General features: G+C 47.1%; 1 protein-coding gene across 2 annotated transcripts in view; it reads left to right on the top strand.

The window, feature by feature from the left end:
- The window catches only part of LOC138285747 (queuosine 5'-phosphate N-glycosylase/hydrolase-like), a 119,908-nt gene that overhangs the window by 6,769 nt on the left and 93,348 nt on the right, over nucleotides 1-19,791 (top strand). The window contains exon 2 of one of the 2 annotated variants that reach the window (XM_069226084.1): nucleotides 13,715-13,843. The gene's annotated coding sequence lies outside the window, so the exon portion shown is untranslated. Of the gene's footprint in view, nucleotides 1-13,714; nucleotides 13,844-15,235; nucleotides 15,674-19,791 lie in introns of those variants that run through there. The other variant, XM_069226085.1, reaches the window with a different exon arrangement.

Below are 19,791 nucleotides of genomic sequence, written 5' to 3'. Positions count from 1 at the left end.
GCCAAACTGACCTTAGTGCTGAGGAAGATAATGCAAGGGTGAGCCAGTTGGAAAGGAGGGTGGACCTGGCCCCCCCTAGGCCTTGCACTCAGGTTTACAGAGGAAGCATCTGAGTCACAACCGCAAGGGAACAGGTGGGCTCGCACCCCCTGAACCATAGGTCCAAACAGGTCCACACATGGAGCATCTGTTGAGCAACCTATTGGTGAAAGAAAATCAGGGTGGTTACAATGCTTTAAATCCTACTCAGGTTTCTTCTGGCCCCATTAGAAGCCAAGGAACTACTAAGCAAGTTTCCCTGCTACATTTCAACATCAAATTGTTGTTCATCCCGGAACATCATACGCAAGGACCTTACAATATCCTGAACAGGGGAAATATCTTGAGGCTATCCCGGGGCTCAGCTTCTGGAATCAAAAGACATTGTCTCAATTGAGTTTCTGGCTCCAAGGGGTGCACACATCTCCAAACCTGTGCTGGTGAAATTTGCCTCTGCAACCCATATGCAAAAGATCTTATCTAGAGGAGTGTTTTTTAACTGCTGGGACATCGAGCTAAGTGCCTTTAAGGAAACTGGTTTCCCTGGGTTTCTCCCAAAACATTAGACTGCCCCAGTCGTGCCTAAGAAAGAGACTTACTCCATCTTAAAAATGCATTGGGCTGCATCCGTACAGCCCCCAGTGAATGAGAGATGGTGAGTAGAGTTGGTTGCCCTCAACTTTAACCCGCAGGTTTTCAGACTGAATCAAGGAAACTGCTGCACCCCACTCTCCATTGAGTCTTTACCCCTCTCCTTATGCTCTTGGAACATTTGCAATCTTGCCCAGAAACAGTGGTTCACAGACTTTCTAGTTTTTGGAGCGATTTTGAAACGTTTTCTGTCATTAATTACCCTATCACTGGCTTCCTTGAATATATCAAACCAGCTTCTAAAGAGCACAAAAACGGCAGACCAAGCGGCAGCCTGTCATTGTATAGTTCCATAAAGCTCTGGGTGGGGATCGAACCCATAACCATGTAAGAAAACTGGTTATGAGTAGTCAAACTGCTCACTTTTAGACCCCATTGCTTGCTTCTGTTAATGAACGCTGACATTAAACACTGCTCAAGGGAAAAAAGGTCCACATTGAACCACCTTATATCAGCCATATGCAGCTTTGTTAGGGACCATCCTTTATGAGACTTATGATAATGGGGAACTTTAATTTGAACGTCTTTCAAGTCCACTACGAGGAAACCCCAGAGATGTCCCCTGAGTGCACTTTGCACATCACAGACAAATCAGGCCCAAAGAATGCCCTCTAAGCCCACTGAGGGAATTTGTGATCTTGCAGCTTACTAATCTTGGCTTTAAAATCCTAAACAGGAGGTTCCCGTAGGATGTTTCACTGGACAAGATCAGATAGTAATTCACAGTCCTACCTTGATTATTCCGTATGCAACATGGAAATGTTCAGTCTAGTTGAAAGCTAGTGCATAGCCTCTTGTTCTGAGCGTGACCACCGCCACAGGTCATAAGAATCAACACCAGCCTGGCACAACATGCCTTGGCCAGTGTCACCAGTAAGGGAGCTTTCATCAACAACCTTAGGCGACATAAATGAAGGGATGGTTCTCATTATAAAATCATGGCCGAATGCATAAACGCTATTAGAGGGGCTGCCACTGGAAACATCTCGTTGATCGTGGAGTGAGCCAATTTTATTACTCTGCTCCTTGTGAAATTCCTGCCTACAACTGTAGCCACAACTCCATCATTGTGCCATCCAAGCTTTTCCCTCCTACTGCCATGATGCTAAGCTCAAAGAAAGCTTGGAACCTTGTTCTAAGAGCAGCTCGTAGAAACCCTAACAATAAAGAGTTAGCAATGGAATTTACACTGGCACAAAAACATTATAAGAAAGCTATTTGGGTAGACATGCAGATCAGTTTTGGGCAACACTTCTATACAAAAGCAAAAAAATTAACTTGAGAAAATAAATTTTGGGCTCTGATAGACTAACGAGTGAATGTTACTGTCCGTTGAAGCATCTCTGAATTAGAATGGTTGTCTTTCCTTTCTAGACACTTTACGTCTACTGATCACGACACCCGGAAGTGCTATGTCACTCAGCAAGGGAGTGAGCCTTGCCTTACAAGCATACCAAGGTTACTGTCTCTGCCACTTTTTCAGATCCCATAGGCTTGGACCTTTCCATCACAGACTTACCATCTATGACTAGCCAGCTGCACCAGCTTCTGGCCAAGGCCAGATCAGACGGGGCCCTTGGGCTAAATGGCCTCCCTCAGGTCCACCTTAAGCAGGATATTTCTTTTTGGGACTGCAAACTCACTCCACTTTTTAATCCCTGTTTAAGGAGGTCAGTAATACCAGATTCCTGGTGCGGGCATTATTCAACCAATCTTTAAAGGTGGTTCCAAATCTGACCGCAGCAGCTACAGATTGATAGCGCTCCTGGATAACAAAGCAACATTTTTTGCTATCCTACTTATGGAGGACCTGGAACAATGGGTAGAGTTGAGGGGGCTCATCCTGAAGAATCAAACTGGGGTTTTCAAAAAATCTGCACCCTGACAAATCTGTTAGTTAAATCCTTGCTTACAGAAAAGGCAATACCATTGTGAACCTTGTTGCACTGCTGGTTTGTCGATTTCAGGGCAACATTTACCTGTGTTCCAAGAGGGGCCCTTTGGACAAAGCTAAAGAACTGGGGCATCCATTCCAAAAGGCTATCATTCAGTTGCACACTATTAGAAATGGGGTCTCTGGTTGCCCGTCAGTTTCCACTCTGTCAAAGCAGGAACCCTCACTCCAGTCAAGGCAAGGAAGATACACAGCTCAGATAACACCTAAATACCCCCTTGGTAGCTTGCACAAGCAGTCAGGCTTATCTCTGAGGCAATGTGTAAAATATTTGTACAAAACACACACAGCAACACAGTGACAACTCCACACCAGTTTAGAAAAATATTTATCTAAATTAAAGAAGACCAAAATGACAAAAATCCAACATACACCACTAAAGATATGAATTTTTAAAATAAAAACTCCTAATCCATAGAAATCAATGATGCTTTGTTTTAATACAAAGTACCTGGTATGCGCCCCCCAAAAAATAATCTGCAAGGGCTACGGTGTATCAGAAAACCAAGCGATGTGTCGGTTCCTTACTGGCATGTGAGGCCGTGCATCAGCACCAGAGGCCGTGCGGCTATTCTTTTCTCACAAGGGAGGCCGTGAGTCAATTCCAGGTGCGCACCCTCGGGTCCGTGCAGGGATGTTGAAGACTTTGACGCCCATGATCCATGCGTGGAAATGTGGAATTTTCAGCTGAGGGACAGGCGTCAATATTCCTGACGCTCACAGCAGTGCGTGGATTTTGACTTTGTTGGTAAAAAACACCTACCACCGCAGTGACGGCTGCCAAAATACCGCCACCGCGGCTACCATCCGTCTGCCATATTATGAGCACTGCCGGACTTCCGCCACAAGAAGGGTGGAAATCTGGTAGTGTTCATGGTGGCGGACGTTGGTAAGGTGGCTCTGCTACCACCAGCACTGCCTCGCCAGTAGAGGGGGTTGGGTGGGTGGGGAGTGTTGTGTGTGTGTGTGTGTCTGAGTGTGAATGAATGAGTGAGTGTGTGAATGCGTCTGTGTGTGTTGTGTTGTTTGCGTGACTGTATGCGTGTGAGTGAATGCGTGTAAGAATGGTGAAGTGAGTGCGTGTCAGTGTGATTGTGGGTAAGAATGTGTGCGAGCATGTCTGGAAGTATGCATGTATGAATGTGTTTATGCCAGTGTGAGTGATTGGGTGTGTGCGGGGTGTGTGTGTTTTGATTGGGGGGTGGAGGTATGTGTTTGGATTAGAGGGGGTGGGGGTGTGTGTTTGGATCAGGTGCTGGGGGTTAGTGTGTGTATGGGGGGTGGACGGGCTTTGCATGGAGAAGGGGTTGGGGGCGTCTGGTGTGTGGTGGTGTGGGGGAGCCGCCTACCGATGACAGGGAGGGAATTCCCTGTCATTGGTAGGGCCTACCGCCATGGTTTTCGTGGCATTGCTAACGCCACGAAAACCATGGTGGTATGAAGGCTCATAATGCCGCCAGCGGTACTGTGCCGGCCGCTGGGCTGGAGATTGACATCTCAAGGCACGGCGACTGATACCGCCATGGCGGTATGAGTGGAGAAGTGGCAATTTGGCCGCAGCCAACCCGCCATTCACATAATGTAGCGGTATGTACCGCCAGCCTGTTAGCGGTACTACCGCCACATTAACACTCACCGCCGGGGTCATAATGACCCCCATAATGTATCTTCAGCGGCCATTTTGAATTGGGTGAAATGTATTGATTTGAAAGGAATCCTTCGTCATTCTAAAGCTATGAAAAGATGTGTTATGATTTTGGCATCCATTTTGTTCACTTGACTACCTGATTGCATTTAGTTGCCATCTTGGATTGGGTTACCCATATTTTAATCCTATTGGAGGCAGTTACTTTTAAATGATCTGTCATATTTACTTTGTGACAGGTACATCTATCAACAAGTTGTTTGAAAAAAAATCAATCATTTCACAATTATTCTTATTTTTTTTTGGATTGCTCAAGTACATTTTACAAGTGTTTTATACAATTTTATTTTGTTCTTAACATCAAAACGATAATAGCTTGAAATCATTATTTTTGTCAAGATGTCAAACATTGTGTCTCCGCCTCCGTTTTTGCAAGTTGCAGGTGAACTTCTTATGGAATGGGAATTATGGATTCCAGTTTTTCAAACATACGTGGATATATTTGAAGAAGAAGACTGTTCTTCTCAAAGGAAACTCGCTTTACTGAAACATTGTTTGGGAAGGAATTTAATAATCTTCCTTCTTTAGAAACCATAGGCGAAATGGATGTATTCGAGTAAGCAGTGAAAAAGTTAAAAAACAGATTTAGGAAGAAAATAAAGACAGTGATGGAAAGGTTCAAATGTTATTCTCGTTGTCAAAAAGAAGATGAATCTATTGAAGACTATGTTTCAGCATTAAGAGCTCTAGCTGTTTTTTGTGAATTTGAGACGATCACATGATCAAGTACTTCGAGATCAAATAATGATGAAAACGAAAAGTAAAAAATGCAGCAAAAGTTATGGGCTGGTACTGAGACTTCATTGAGTGCTATAATAAATAAAGTGAGATTAGAGGTCAACATCTAAAAACTACTGATGTCAGTATAGAAGTTAATACTATAAGAAAGAAGGTTAATGTTAATCAAAAGAAAGGCTCAGATTTCAGAGGTATAGATCGGAAAGGAAATGGCATGTTATGTTACAGATGTGGTAGTCCATACCATGTTGGCAATTTTAAAGGGTGTCTGACTTTAGACAAAATTTGTCTAAAATGTAAAAAAAAAGAGGACATTTGGGGATAGTGTGCAGAGCTGTTATGCCCAACAAAGTCAACTATGTTACAAGTGATGGGTTTGATTTAAAAATATTAAGTGGAGGTTCTCTACTTTGTGTTTCTGATAAGCTACCTAAAGGGTTTCCTAAATGTACTTTGAAATTGGATGGAAAAAGCATTTCTTTCGTGGTAGATTCTTGGGCATGGTATAGTATAATAGGGAAATCGAAATTCTAGAGTTATGGTATGAACGACAGTTACGTCCTCCGGGTGTACAACCTGGTGGTTCTTCTGGGCACAAAATTGATTTGGAAGGATAGTTTTGGTCTGACGTTGAATTTAATGGTAGGAGAACAAAAGGAAAGATTTATGTGGCAGGAAGGGTGATTCCATTTTGGGATGGCTACGTCAACAAGAGTTGGGAATGAAGTTGAATTCCAATGCTTTTCCAGCTGTGTCTGTTATCACGTCAGACGTAGGTAACTCTGGTTTTGTGAATGACTTAAATTGTTTGTTCCCAAAACCTGTTTAAAGATGTGTTAGGGAAATTTCAAGGATTCAAACATAAGATCATTCTGAAAGAAGGGGCTGTTCCTGTTAGCCATAAAAGTGGTCATTATGACATTGGCGGTGGGTGATAAAGTGGCAGAAATACCGCCAACAGGCTGGCAGTAATTACTGCCAAATTAAGACGATAGCGGTGATAACTCCCATAGACAGCAAATGTACCACACCATCCGCCAGGGCGTTAAGACCACGCACCACGGCGGTAGCCATCAACAGCCAGGTGGAAGACAAGGTACCGCCGACCATATCATGACACTGCAATCCGCCATGATTTCCGGGGCGGAACCAACACCATCAAAAGCCTGGCGGAAACACTGCACAGAAGACCACAGCCACACCGTCAGAGACATAGAGAAGATAAAGCGGCCATGGAACCAGAACTGCAAGTCTTCCAGATGCTCTTCTTCGCCATGCTCCACCTGGAACGCCGACGAAGACGACGACGGTGAGTACAGCAGCCTAGCACACAAGGGAGGGAGGGAGGGAGGAAAGGAGAGTGACACACACACACACACGCACAACACACACCAGACACACACACACCCCATACACACAACCAGCTGCAGATGAAAAGACAGTGGCACACAGCAGAATAATACAAGGACTAGAGTTTGTAAGTACTGAAAATGTATTTGCAAGGCATAAGCCACCATATAAACCAATTGGAAAACAAAGATATATGTACAATTGTCCACAAAGGGCCAATGCCCAGTTCAAAGTACTAAGGGCTCACATGGCCACAGGGCACAGTCCAAGGCCCAACTTGTTTCCTGGCAACATCCGCACAGAACTGCGCAGGGGCATAATTATTGAAGTGGGCAGGCACTTCAGGGGGAGTGGGGGAGGGGCTCCTCAGCCGAAGTCAGGAATTGCCCACTGGTCCTGGAGGGGGCTCCATGCCCATTTCCCACTGCTGGGGAGTGCAAGGTCGCAGTCTCTGAGGTGGCGAACTTGCCCACTGGTCCTGGAGGGAGCTCCTTGTACAGGTGTCCCTGGAGGGTAACCTACATGCCAGCTGAAAGAGGTGAGGGCTGCACCGTCTCAGCTGAAGGTGAGGGCGCTGTGACCACTGGTGGTGGTGGTGTTGGTACCCTGCCAGCCTCTGGTGGAGGTGAGGGCTGCAGTGTCTGAGCTGTTGAAGGTGCCTCCTGGGCAGCCTCTGCAAGAGGTTAGGGCTGCTGTGTCTCAGCTGGGGAAGGTGCCTCCTGGGCAGCCTCTACTGGAGGCGAAGGCTGCTGTGCCTCAGCAGGGGATGAGGGCCCCATGCCCATTGGTGGTGGTGGTGTTGGTACCCTGCCAGCCTCTGGTGGAGGTGAGGGCTGCAGTGTCTGAGCTGGTGAAGGTGCTTCCTGGGCCGCCTCTGCAAGAGGTGAGGGCTGCTGTGTCTCGCAAGGGGAAGGAGCCTCCTGGGCAGCCTCAGTTGGAGGCGAGGGCTGCTGTGTCTCAGCTGGAGGTGAGGGCTTCTTCCCTTTCATGGCAGGAGGTGAGGGCTTCTTCCCTTTCATGGCAGGAGGTGAGGGCTTCTTCCCTTTCATGGCAGGAGGTGAGGGCTTTTGTCCTTTCATAGCAGGAGGTGAGGGCTTCTGCCCTTTCATGCCAGAAGGTGAGGGTTCCTTCCCCTTCCTGGCTGGTGGAGTGGGATCCTTCCCCTTCCTGGCTGGTGGAGTGGGATGCATACCCTTCCTGGCTGGTGCAGTGGGTTCCTTCACTGTCTTGCCTCCACAACTAGGAGGTGTCTCCACTGTCCCCGTGGGCTGTTTGGCTGAGGTGCTGTGCTCGGTCGTTGGGGCCCTGCTCTTACAGGCAGGACGGGGGGAGGAAGGGAGGGTGAGGGCAGAGGTCAAGTTGGGCAAGGAAAAGCTTCTTAGGAACGGTGGGGTGAGAGAAGGGAGGAGCGATGGGAGTGGAGGTTGAGGGAGTGGTTGTTGGAGGAGTGCGTCTGCTGGACATGGGTGCAGGTGCATGGGTAGAGTGCTGATGTGAAGTGGATGGCTGTTGGGTGTCTGAGTGCCTGCGTTTGTGTCCTTTAGGAGGGGGGGACAGAACGGGTGTCAGAGGACACGGGATGCGTGGATGGATGTTGTGGAGGTGTCTGCTATCGAGGTGTGTGTGCTGCTTGGTGTGGTGATGCTGGTGCTGGCTGTTGAAGCAGTGCATGCAGGTGTGAGTGTGGACGTGACTGAGGGAGGAGGAGGGGGAGACCGTGGAGGCAATGGATGTGGTTGTGTGTGCAACTGTCTGGTGCTTGTGGGCTGAAGTGTGGTGCCTGTGTTTGACTGTGCCTCTCTTGTGTGTTATCTTGTGTGTAGGCTCGTCTGTATGTGTGCATAGGATGGGTTGGGGTTGAGGAGACTGGGACTGGGAGGTGGTAGTTGGAGGGAGGACGGTAGGAACAGGGACAATGGCTGCCATCAGAGAGGAGGCCAGAGTCTGAATCTATCTCTGTTGGGCCACCAATCCACAGTGGATGCCCTCCAGGAATGCATTACATTGCTGCATCTGGGATGCCAGCCCCTGGATGGCATTCACAATGGTTTACTGCCTTACAGAGATGGATCTCAGGAGGTCAATAGCCTCCTCACTCAGGGCAGTAGAGCTCACTGGGGCTGGGCCGGGGGTGCCTAGGGCAAAGGAGATGCCCACCCTCCTGGGTGAGTGGGCACAGGCAACTCGCTGAGGGGCTACTGGGAGGGCAGTGCTGGTACGGGGGTGGCGCCTGCACCTGGGGTGGTCACAGAGGTGTCCGCCACAACCAGGGAGCTTCCATTGGAGGAAGTATCTGAGTCAGTGTTGTCACTGCCTGTCTCCGCTGTGGTGCGCCCCTCCCCTTCCATCCCACTGGTTCCCTCGGCGTCGGTGGACTCTGCCTCCTGGGTCCTGTGGGATGCAGCTCCCTCTGTCGCCGGTGCCCCTGCTCCTCCATCAGATGATGCTAATGTACACATGGACAGGATGACAGAAGAAAAAAGGGAGAAGGAAAGAGAAAGAGAACACTGGGTCAATTACAGGTCCAACACCACAGTTGGCATACACAGCATCATCACACACACAGGATTGAGCACTACGCATTGCACTGGCATTGATTTGGCTAGATGCTACAGCAAGATAAGGGCCAAACACTGCCAACTGCACACCTCCTGGGACCCAGAAAGCCCTGACTGACATGGAATGCAAACAAGCTAGGTTGCCTGCATTTGCCATACACCCATTACCCTTGAGCTGGATCACGCTACAATGTCTGGCCTGGCATTAAGGTGCATCCACTAACTCACATGCACCACCCGGATCCCATGCCACCTACCAATTATTGTAGTAACGCCCACTGTACTCACCCCCTTGTGGTTGCTGTGATGCCCTCAAGTGCTCATCCAGCTCTGGGTAGGCCACTGCCAGTATGCGGGCCATCAGGGGGGTGATGTTCCGATGGGCATCCCTTCCTCTTTGGGAAGCCAGACGGTCTTCCGTGCCCAGCGTCTCAGGACCTCCCACCGTTTTCTGCAGGGGGTGCTCTGCCTGCTGTAGACCCTCAGGGCCTGCACGTCCTTGGCGATGGCACGCCACAATCCCTTCTTTTCATGGGTGCTGACCTGCAGAAGGAATGCGGACAGGAGGACACCATTACACATACAATCCAGCCTGTCACACATATGGCCCACCAATCCCGTTTCCATCACCACTGGCACACACATCGTCCGGCGCCCACCATGTACACTACCACCAGACATTCCCCCGCCCCCTGATTCTTACACACACATCTCCATGCATCCTTGCCACAAGCATCGTGCCCAAGGTGTACTCACCTGTTGGTCTGGAGGCCCATACAGAAGTCCATACTGGGGTAGGACTCCATCCACCAAACCCTCCAACTCCTCCAGAGTGAAAGCAGGGGCCCTTTGCCTGGTCACAAGGACCATGGTAGGTTCCAGACACAGGTCACAGCAGCACATGCAGTGTAGGTGTTGTCCTGTGGAAAGTCAGGAAACAAGTAAGGATTTACATAGAAAATGATGGTCACGTCCGCCGCTGGCACTGATCCCCATTGGCCACTGTACTCCATGGAGCCCCATATTAGCCAATGAAGAATTGCACGGTGGTGCAAGACTGCCTTCTGCCACGACACCCAACGTCAGCGGAGTTACCTCACTTCCACCTGCCCCAAGATACAGGACAGGCAGTCGCCATTTCATGGTGGTGGACAACGATCAGATAAACCATAACTGCATCATTGCCTACATTTTCACATACATTGCCATTCCCACTGTCCCATACCATTGATGCTGTATGTACACTGAGGTTGTGGTTCCATTGTTCAAATTGTGACAGCCTACTCACTCTTGTGACCCTTAGACTGCTGCAGATGAATAGGAGGAGAAGACAAACCCCTGTGTACAGACCCCTTGTGGACTTGGCTGCACTGGAGGACAGGCACATTGTACTCACCTATAGACTGGACAGGGCCACAATCACAGAGCTGTGTGCCCAATTGGAGCCGGACCTGATATCAGCCATCCGTCATCCCACTGCTATCAGTGCTCCATTTCCTGGCAACTGGTTCTTTCCAAGTGACAGTGGGCTTGGCAGCAGGAATGTCACAGACAATGTTCTCAATCGTACTGGCAAGGGTTTTGTCTGCCCTGGTGAAACACATGTGCAGCTACATTGTTTTCCCCCAGGTGGAAGATTTGACTACTGTGAAGGCAGGATTCTATGCAATGGAACATATCCCCAATATTATTGGGGCAATTGACTGTACACATATTATGTTCGTCGTCCCCCCTCACCCCCCTGCCAGAATGAACAGGTGTTCAGAAATCGGAAGAGTATCCACTCAATAATTGTACAAATGGTGTGCCTGGCGGACAACTACATCTCACATGTCACTGCCAAGTATCCTGGATCAGTGCATGACGCCTTTGTCCTGAGGAAAAACAGCATCCCAAATGTGATGGCCCAACTGCAGAGGCACAGGGTGTGTATAATAGGTGAGCTAGAGTCCCCACCCACTGTATGTCAGTGTATGCCTCTACTTCCAGGTGACTCTGGCTACCCAAACCTGTTGTGGCTCCTGACCCCTGTGAGGAATGCCAGGACAGGGGTTGAGAACCGTTATAATGAGGCACATGAGCGAACCAGAAGAATAATCAAAAGGACATTCGGCCTCCTGAAGGCCAGGTTCAGGTGCCTCCATCCTACAGGTGAATCCCTGTGCTACTCACCCAGGAAGGTCTGCCAGATAGGGGTGGCATGCTGCATGTTGCACAACCTGGCCCTCAGGTGACATGTGTCTTTTCTGCAGGATGTGGAGACTGGAGATGCCCCTGTGGCAGCAGTGGACCCTGAGGACAGTGAGGATGAGGAGGCAGAGCATGAGGATGTGGACAACAGAACATCAGTTATTTATCAATACTTCCAGGTGAGACAGTGAAACTGATCATTGCTCTGCCTATTGATTTCATCTGTGCGACTGTAGCATAATGGCATTCACTTCCTTTGCATCTCAACTTACTGTCACCTGTGGCTTGTCATTCTACAGATGTTGCTGATATGACAACAGTGTCCTGGTGTGATTACTACAGACAGTTGCAGGTCATTAATTGTATGCTATCACAGTGTTCATATAATTTGCATCAGATGTGACTTTTCCCCTGAATGCACATTCTCAACACATAAATTACTATCAGTCAAGTTGTGTTCAAGGATGTTTATTGTAATGCTATAAAATTGAGGGTAAAGTGCAATGGAATGGGGTGATGGTAGTGTCCAGGGTATTGTTCCAGTCTGTTTGTAGCACAGGTCCCATGTCCAAAGGGCCATAGCAAGCGGAGCAAAGGCAGTTCACAGTGGACAAGGTGACAGGGTCTGACACAAGGTGGACAATCAGGAGAGTCTCATTTCCTGACAATGGTCTTGGCAAGTGTCTCTGGCTTCTGTCTGAGTCGCAGGGAATGTTTACGGGGTGGATCACCTTCTGCGGGGGGAGGGATGCTGATGGCCTGTGGGACCAGTAGCAGGGCCTCTTGCCCACTGGTTGCAGCGGAAGTGGTGGGCTGGTCAATAGACTGGATAGTTGTAGGGGCCTGCTGGTGTGCTGTATATTCCCTCATGATGTTGGCTATGGCTACCAGCACCCCTGCTATGGAGATCATGGTGGTGTTGAGGTCCTGCAAGATCTCCTGATGGTGTTCCTCCTGCAGCCGCTTCGGCTTGCCAGGAGAGGAAGCCTAGCGGCCCTACTGTGGGATGAAATTCAGTCTGGTGGTCCCAGACAACCCCATCTTCTGTACCTCAAGGACTGCAATAGCAATATAAATGCTGAAGAGGTTTTGGCCTTCCACACGAGTCAACATGCTTTTAGGCAATATATTTAAAAGCGTGTGCATTTCCTGTCACATCCGGGTGACATGGATTTTGTAGCAAAGCGCAAGCATGCATGGGCTGTCATCAGGTCCTACCAACAAATGAAACATTTACCCTACTTGTCTTGCACATACTCAAAACACAAAAAAGCAAGATTCATAGCCCTTAAGCTCGGGGACTGACTGCTGCTGAACATTTAGCCAGGTGCCGCCAGGGTGTGGAATGCATGACACATCTTTCCAACATATCATTTGCAGCTGCCCAGTCTTAGTAGAAGAATGGACGCATCTCCTAAAGTTGGAATGGAACAAACTGAGCATACGTTCTTGTTGGCAGGCAATCATCAACTCTCTTAACCCTGATAACTTCACTTTGTACATCTTGCTGGTCAAGTTTGTGGCTCTAGCAGTCACTAAGCTCTGCTGCTCAGGGGTAATATTGAGTGGTGTCAGCCCAAGCACCATATAGGATTGCCAACTGGTACCACCTCCTTAAAGGCGCATCTTTTGTTTGAATTATTCAATGACTAAGAAAGTGCTGAGCATATCCTTGGTCATATTGATGTATTACTGATAGTGCTGTGCACATGTAGCACCAGCGCTATCATGAGAGGACGTTCCCTCATTTGCACAGGATTATAGCCCTATGCAAATGAGGCAATCACTTTGCACCTGCGCCATGTTACTGATGTGGGACCAGAGGCAAACACACCTTCATGAGGCGCACTTTTAGTGGGCCACAAAAGGGTGGTGCACTTTCTGTGCGCCTCCTAAAGGCAACCCTTTTGGGGGTCCATGTACCCCTACCCGTACATCCCATTGCAGGCGGGTGCAGTCACTCACTTCATCCGCCTGCAAGGGGATCTCACTCCTCTCTTGAAAGTGCAGGCGGCCTGCCGCTTGCACTGTGAAACATGGAGTGACTGCTTTGGAGTGGCTTTGAAACAGCCACTCTGTTTTTCACTTGAATGTGCCTCCCCACGCGGCTGCAGAGGTTCGTGGCTGCCCTGGGGGCAGCACAGTCTGCTTATTAAGGTGCATTTTCCTTGTTTGTTCCACAGCAACCTTTTGAAAGGTCCGCCGTGGTGCAAAAGGTCAAAGTGTGCTGTATATATAATTCGGCCCCAGGGCACTTACCTACCACAAATACTGATCGTCTTCTGGTAGATATTTACTGCAAGACATGAGCCTCTTTTGATTTGCTGTATACTGTCCAAGGTGAAAATTCAGCAGTTCAGCATACTGTGGAAAAAGTTGTGTCTTTTAACCACCCTTATTATAAACGCATTAAGAAAAACAGACCTACCTTCGCACTCTACCCCCGCTGGATGTTTTTTGTTGTTGTTTCTGAGGACAAAAAATGGCACAACAGAATCCTGGTGTAAGATCTGTTTTTCATGTTTGCAGGTGTCGAGGACTGACAAGACCAGGCCCACGTAAAAGACAGAGACCTGTTCTGCCGCGGAAAGAAGGTCTAGCTTAGGCTCAGAAGCAATTCCTTGCTGGGCCTCCTAGCAGCAGCTGTCGGAACTGAAGGTATGTGCAGACGCTACGTTTGTGAGGTAAAAAGGGAATCATCAACAGTGCATTCAACATGAACTACTGAATAAGTCTCAGATAAGGAAGCCGTCATTACAAATGGCAGTAATGGCTGTGGTGGCGGTCTTTACTGTCTTATTTAGATGTCTACCTGCTAGAATTCAGAGATACCCGATGGTAACATTACTGCGTGTCCTTTTCACTTTCCCTCGATGGAGCCTTTAACTGTCAGAAACATTTGGGGTTGAAAGGGTTAGTATTGCTCCTCCCAGTAGATCCCGCTTGTGTAAATGCTATGGAGGACAAACAAACAGAGGGACCTGCTGGTCATAGGATACATATTCTTTTCTGCACATTACCAGCAGCTTATATGTGACCCTCTCAAACAACAGCTTCATATCACCCAGTCCTTTAAACAAGATGGCCTGGTAAAAGGCTACCTTAAGCTCTTCTACTGGGGGCAATGATGTGGCATCTCTCTGGTGACAGGGAGTCAGGGGGCCTATGTTCTCAGTTTTAGGGTAAGTCTGATCAAGACTACCTGGTATGATGTCATGCTAAATGATCTTACAAGCCCGGTGAAGCAACAACAAATGTCTAAAAGGTAACGCGTTCTGTCACAAAGTGTCACTTTTTGTTGGAGACAATATTCAACTCTTCGTTGCTTCCCACTGTTCAAGACAGACGTCCTCAAATGGAGACCTTTCGTCTGTTTGCAGTTCTTTTACAAGGGCGTGGATGTTTTAATTAAAAATATTTTGAGTGCACTTGTGGTGAAAATAGCATTTAAGTTGACTGGCAGGAGGTAGGCTGCGCACGCGGGAAGTCTGAATATATCCACCATGGAAAGGGTATGGCACCTCTTGGCTGTACTATGCGGTTGCCCACGTTGAGGTGATTATTTCGGTGGAAGGAGGTGGATAGGATCCCCTCCACAAATCATTTTGTTTGCTTCTGAGGTAACTATGATTCTGTGACTATGTAGAGACTATGTATGCAAATGTTATTTGAGTATGTGTAAAAGATCGTACATGAGGAATATGCGATTATTTTGGTGAAAGTTTGTATAAAATACATGCAGTTTTCTCGACTGTCTATTAAAATAAACTATGGCCGTGTAAGGACACTACTTTTGATCTTGTTTATACCCTGCCTATTGAAGTGCCTGACCTGATGGTGCAGACTGTCGCCTTTATGCCTCTCATTCTCTCCGTCTCTCGGTCGCTGATTCCTTCAGCCTGGTCTCTGCCTCATCACTTTCTCTCACGGCCTTCTGCCGTCTCGCTCTCCTCATCTCCTCTGGCTCGCCCTTGCCTTGTCTTTCATGAAGCTCTTTCCTCTCACTCCCTCCCGTTGCCTTTCTCTCCCTGTCTCTCTAGCGCTCTCGTTTCTGTCGCTCCTGCCTGTTACACAAACCTCCCAAGCAGGCGTTGGCAGCAGAAGCAGAATCGTTGGAGCTGAACCCAGGCCGCCTATCAGTGATGGATGATAAGAGGGATAGGCCGCCACTGGTTTCCTAACGGACTCTTTACTGCGATAACAAAGCTCACCTTCCCACAGATGTCGTTAGAAAGGGGACACGCTGGATGGATAAAAGGCCCGACTCCACTCTGTGACCTGATCAGCCTTATTGATTGAAATGTTCCGGCATCAAGGCAGGGCACAATATATCGCTTGTTGCTACAGGTGATTTATAACCCAGGCGATAAATGTTAATTCAATGTTGCGACCGAATTTGAACAGTCAACACTTTTATGGCAGCCTGCTGGTTATAAAATCTCGGAGTATGTATATTTCGAGACTTGTACCCCACTTTGAAAGAGGCAGGTAAGAATTTTATTTTGTACTTGAATTACCCGAGGGTTTGTGCAGATCACTGTCGAAAAACGTGGCTTTGTCGTAACATTTCCCATTATCAGATTTAATTTTCAAGATTAGCCTAGCTCGGGGTTTTAAGTGAATTAATTCAAAACATGCATAGTTATTCTTTTTTCTATTCCATGCCAAGGCTCCGGAGTTGGGTGGGACTGCTTCTGAGCTGGCACCTCACAACTCCAGACCCCCAGTGTAAGAGGGAATATTTAGAATTGTGCGCAGCCATAACACCTTCACGTGCAAGACTTGTCCCTACACAAAGCATTCCGGAAAGCTCCGAACTATGCCCCACATTTTGCCAATTAAGGGCATGATGTGGTTTGGTGGACGGGTTCTCCGTCACAAACCTGACAGACATCCCACCCACCGTATTGCAAGTGCCATAGAATATTATGCACGTGTAATAAGGGACTGAATTTCTATCACACTTGGAATGGAGTAAGCCGTCACAAAACCTCATTACATCCTGTCTTGTACGCCTTTGTAGCTTCTAGCGCTTTTATGTTTCACATAGTGGGCCCCAAAGTAGTACCTGCCCGGAGCTCCGTAAGCACAGAAGTACTCCTTTCCATGCCCTTTCAGAAAGTAAAAGAGGGGTCACTAGCTGACAGCCATACAATCAGTCCTTTTCTACTTACATTTCCAGTTTCTGTTAATTTGATACATTAGACTTTGTTACCTGAGATGCTGAGGTTAAGCAGTAATCAGTTACAAATTAACCTTTTTATATTGATATACATTCCTCAACAACTTTGAGTAAACAACCTTGTTTTGGTAGTTACAACCTTGTGCCTGAAATCAAGGGTCACGTTCATTTATTGACTTTTTTGGAACCAGGAAATTATTTTCCTTTACTGATAGAAGTAGCCGCGGCATAGAAGACTCCGCACAAGAGTTAAAGTATATCTACCATAAAGAGGTGGATAACGCCTTCGAGTGCTTGTTCACAAATGAGCTGTACTTAAATGGCCAGGTGGAGGAACACAGAGGTATGTAATCTGTTTTAGGAAAAGGTGAGGGAAGAGAGAGGAGAAAAGGAGGAGTGATATAAGTGGGGATAGAAATAACACTAGATCAAAGGACAGACAAAACAAGAGCAGAGGCAGACAGGAAACAAGCATTAGCAAAGCCAGTCGGTCTCATCTGTGAGATCTATTGGCAATGTTTTGTAGCCATGCTGTACCGCAGCTCGGATGCTTTGCAGAGTAGCAAAACTAGTTTTAAAAAGCTCTATGATGCAGCCACGGCTAATGCTCTTTTGCTTTTAAATGAGCTCTTGTGCGTCATGCCACTTTTTTACTATTATTTTTAGCCATGCTGCACAGTAGCCACACTGCTATACAGAATGGCTACAAAACATCCTTAGAGACGGCAATGCCCATGCTGCACAGCATGAACAAAAGGCAACGGCAGAATCAACAGTCTCAAAGGTGAGATCTGATGGTATTACCAATGCTTGTTAGGTCTCGGCACAACACCCCTGTGTTTCTGAGAAAATCAGTTAAACTGCCCATGCATGAAAAAGATACAGACTACGAAGGGACACAAGACAACAACTTTTTATCCCTTGTCTCTGCCAGGGGCTTTATCTTTTACAACAAAGATACATCTTGCTAATGTTTTGTTCTCTATTGCTGGGCAATGAAATCATGATTGCTCTTTCTGCAAATAGTCTGTGAAACAAGTAGTGTGATTAAACAGGTGTTGTCCTGGCATCTTACACATAGCTATAGTTCCCTAGTGTAAGAACTTGGATTATGGATTGGGATGAGTGATTACCCTCCTCAAAGAACAATCACAGCTCTTGTCATGGCGAACCCTTAAATTCACTAAATTTACCTGAGCTCAACTCCTTGGAAGCTATAGCTCTGAGCAGACAGGCTTAACATAGGGCAATGTTTAAAGTATTTATGTAGTACCAAACAGTAGTAAAGTTGATACGCAAAACAATCAAAACCCCAAACTGGATTAGACAGAGTAAAATGTAATAAACAAAATGACACCAAGGAGACAATGATTCAATAAAGGGAACCCGAGATATGAATTTTTAAAGTTCTAAGTAGTAATAGCTCCAGGAAGCACAAAGTGGCAATGATTGTCAGTTGTCGCCATAGACTGGGATCAAGGCACAATTTAATGCTGACCACAATTTATCCTGGTCAAACATTTTACCTTTTGACTTTAGTCCTTTAAGTCCCAATCCACCACAGGTGTCCCTGGGGAGGCACGTAGAGACTCACAGGGTGTCAGGCAGAGGCCAACAGTATGGTTCAGTCCAGGTCCAGTTGCCATTGGTCAGCTGGGCAGTTGCAGGAATGACCTCTTGTAGCTCGTTGTATCCCTATAGTTTCAACAGGTCAGCCTTTTGGCCCTTGAAGTCCACTTCTTTGTCACGGATACAAGTGAGAGCAGGTCCAGTCCTTCAGGGCTCCTCTCAGATCACAGACAGCAGGTTGAGTCCTTTTCTGTTGTTCCTCAGGTCCAGCAGTGTTCTGAAGTGGATGCCACATTTATGCCTGGCACAGGCCAATGGGTGTAAATAACTTCCTGGCATGCCCTAACCATGAGGTAAAGGTTCCTGGGGCCAATACTACCCACTTAGGGCATTTGCAAATGGCAAACAGTCTTCCACCGCCCTAAACTTGGGCCCTGAGAGCTAGGAGTGTGTATAGAGAGTTTACTTTGATAATCTTAGTGTCCTCCCATATCAAACACCAAACTTCCTTTTGATGTAAAACCCAGAGATAGATACACTTTGGTTGCTGTCGAATCCTGCTTTTGTCCAACAGACAATGGATACAGAAGAATTGTCTTGAGCACACTTTAAAGGGAGAGAACAGGATGCCAAGTGTAATATTTTAAACTCAGCAGACCCTGTCAAGCAGGAGTTGACACTGCAGCATCATAAGGATTCTAACAGCGCAGACCCTGCATATTCTGTGAGGTTCAGAGGAGTCATCCTTTTGTTGCTGTTGGGAGGCATTTCATGCCTATTCAAATGCTAATCACTGGCTGGGAGAAGTTTGAGAGCAAATACAAATCAGCCTCTAGCAACTTAGGCATTGGAAAGGTAACTTTCTTAAAGTGACTTTTCCTCCACCATTGAATTGCATTTTTAACAACTAATACAAATACGTGTTTAATTATTTTCCTAACTAGCCCTGTTCCCGAGATACAGTGATACAGTATTAGGATTTTAATTTGTACCCTGGTTTTCTACATAGGTCTGCTAAGCCTGCTACTGTCAAAATAACGTTTGGGTGTTAGTCACTGTAGGGACAAGTGAGCATTAAATCTCTACATGTCCTGCTTTTTAATACCATGCACCCTGCTTTGTGGGTTACACATACTGCATGTGGGTGACATTAACATTTAAAAGGGAGGGTTTCTTTTTACATGTCGAAGGGGTTATTTTGACAGAGGTTTAGTTTTAACACCTCTATAGTCAGCCTACACATTGTAGGTCAAAACAGTACCCCACTTTGGGCCTTCATCAGTCGCCCACTACTGAAATTCCTCCCAAAAGCAACTTGGAGGCATCAAGATTTTTCCTTGAATTTCAGTCTTTCTTGCCATGTGGTTATGTGACATATTTGGGCCCTTGGTCGCTGGCACCCAGGAAAACCCACCAACCCTGGATGTTTCTGACAACTAGACTTTGAGTAGTTTATCCACCAAGGTCTGTAGCCATGTTTGCACTGCCACTGTAGCAGCATCCACCACTTTCTTTTACTCAAAACACCCTGCAAATAGCAAGCTTTGGCTAAAGTGTCCGATGTTTATCACATTTCTGGCAGGGAAAGTTCCAGAAGATACAGGGATCCACAAAAGTTCTAAAAACTCAACATTCACACACTTCTCACCATCTAAATCACTTGTGTAACTAGGTCAACCACCCACAGTAGGAACAGATGAAAACTGTGAACATTTTGGTGCAGTCTGAATCTTTATTTTCCCATACAGGAAGCACATACATACATGCCACAAACCATTGTAGTTGGGAGAAGTGTGAGAAAGATGAATAGTGTAACATTCCTCATTGACTGGCAACATCAGTCAATCAATAAGTT

The sequence above is a fragment of the Pleurodeles waltl genome, chromosome 3_1 (assembly GCF_031143425.1).
Source record: "Pleurodeles waltl isolate 20211129_DDA chromosome 3_1, aPleWal1.hap1.20221129, whole genome shotgun sequence".
Lineage (NCBI taxonomy): Eukaryota > Metazoa > Chordata > Amphibia > Caudata > Salamandridae > Pleurodeles > Pleurodeles waltl.
This window is presented reverse-complemented; position numbering and strand designations above follow the sequence as displayed.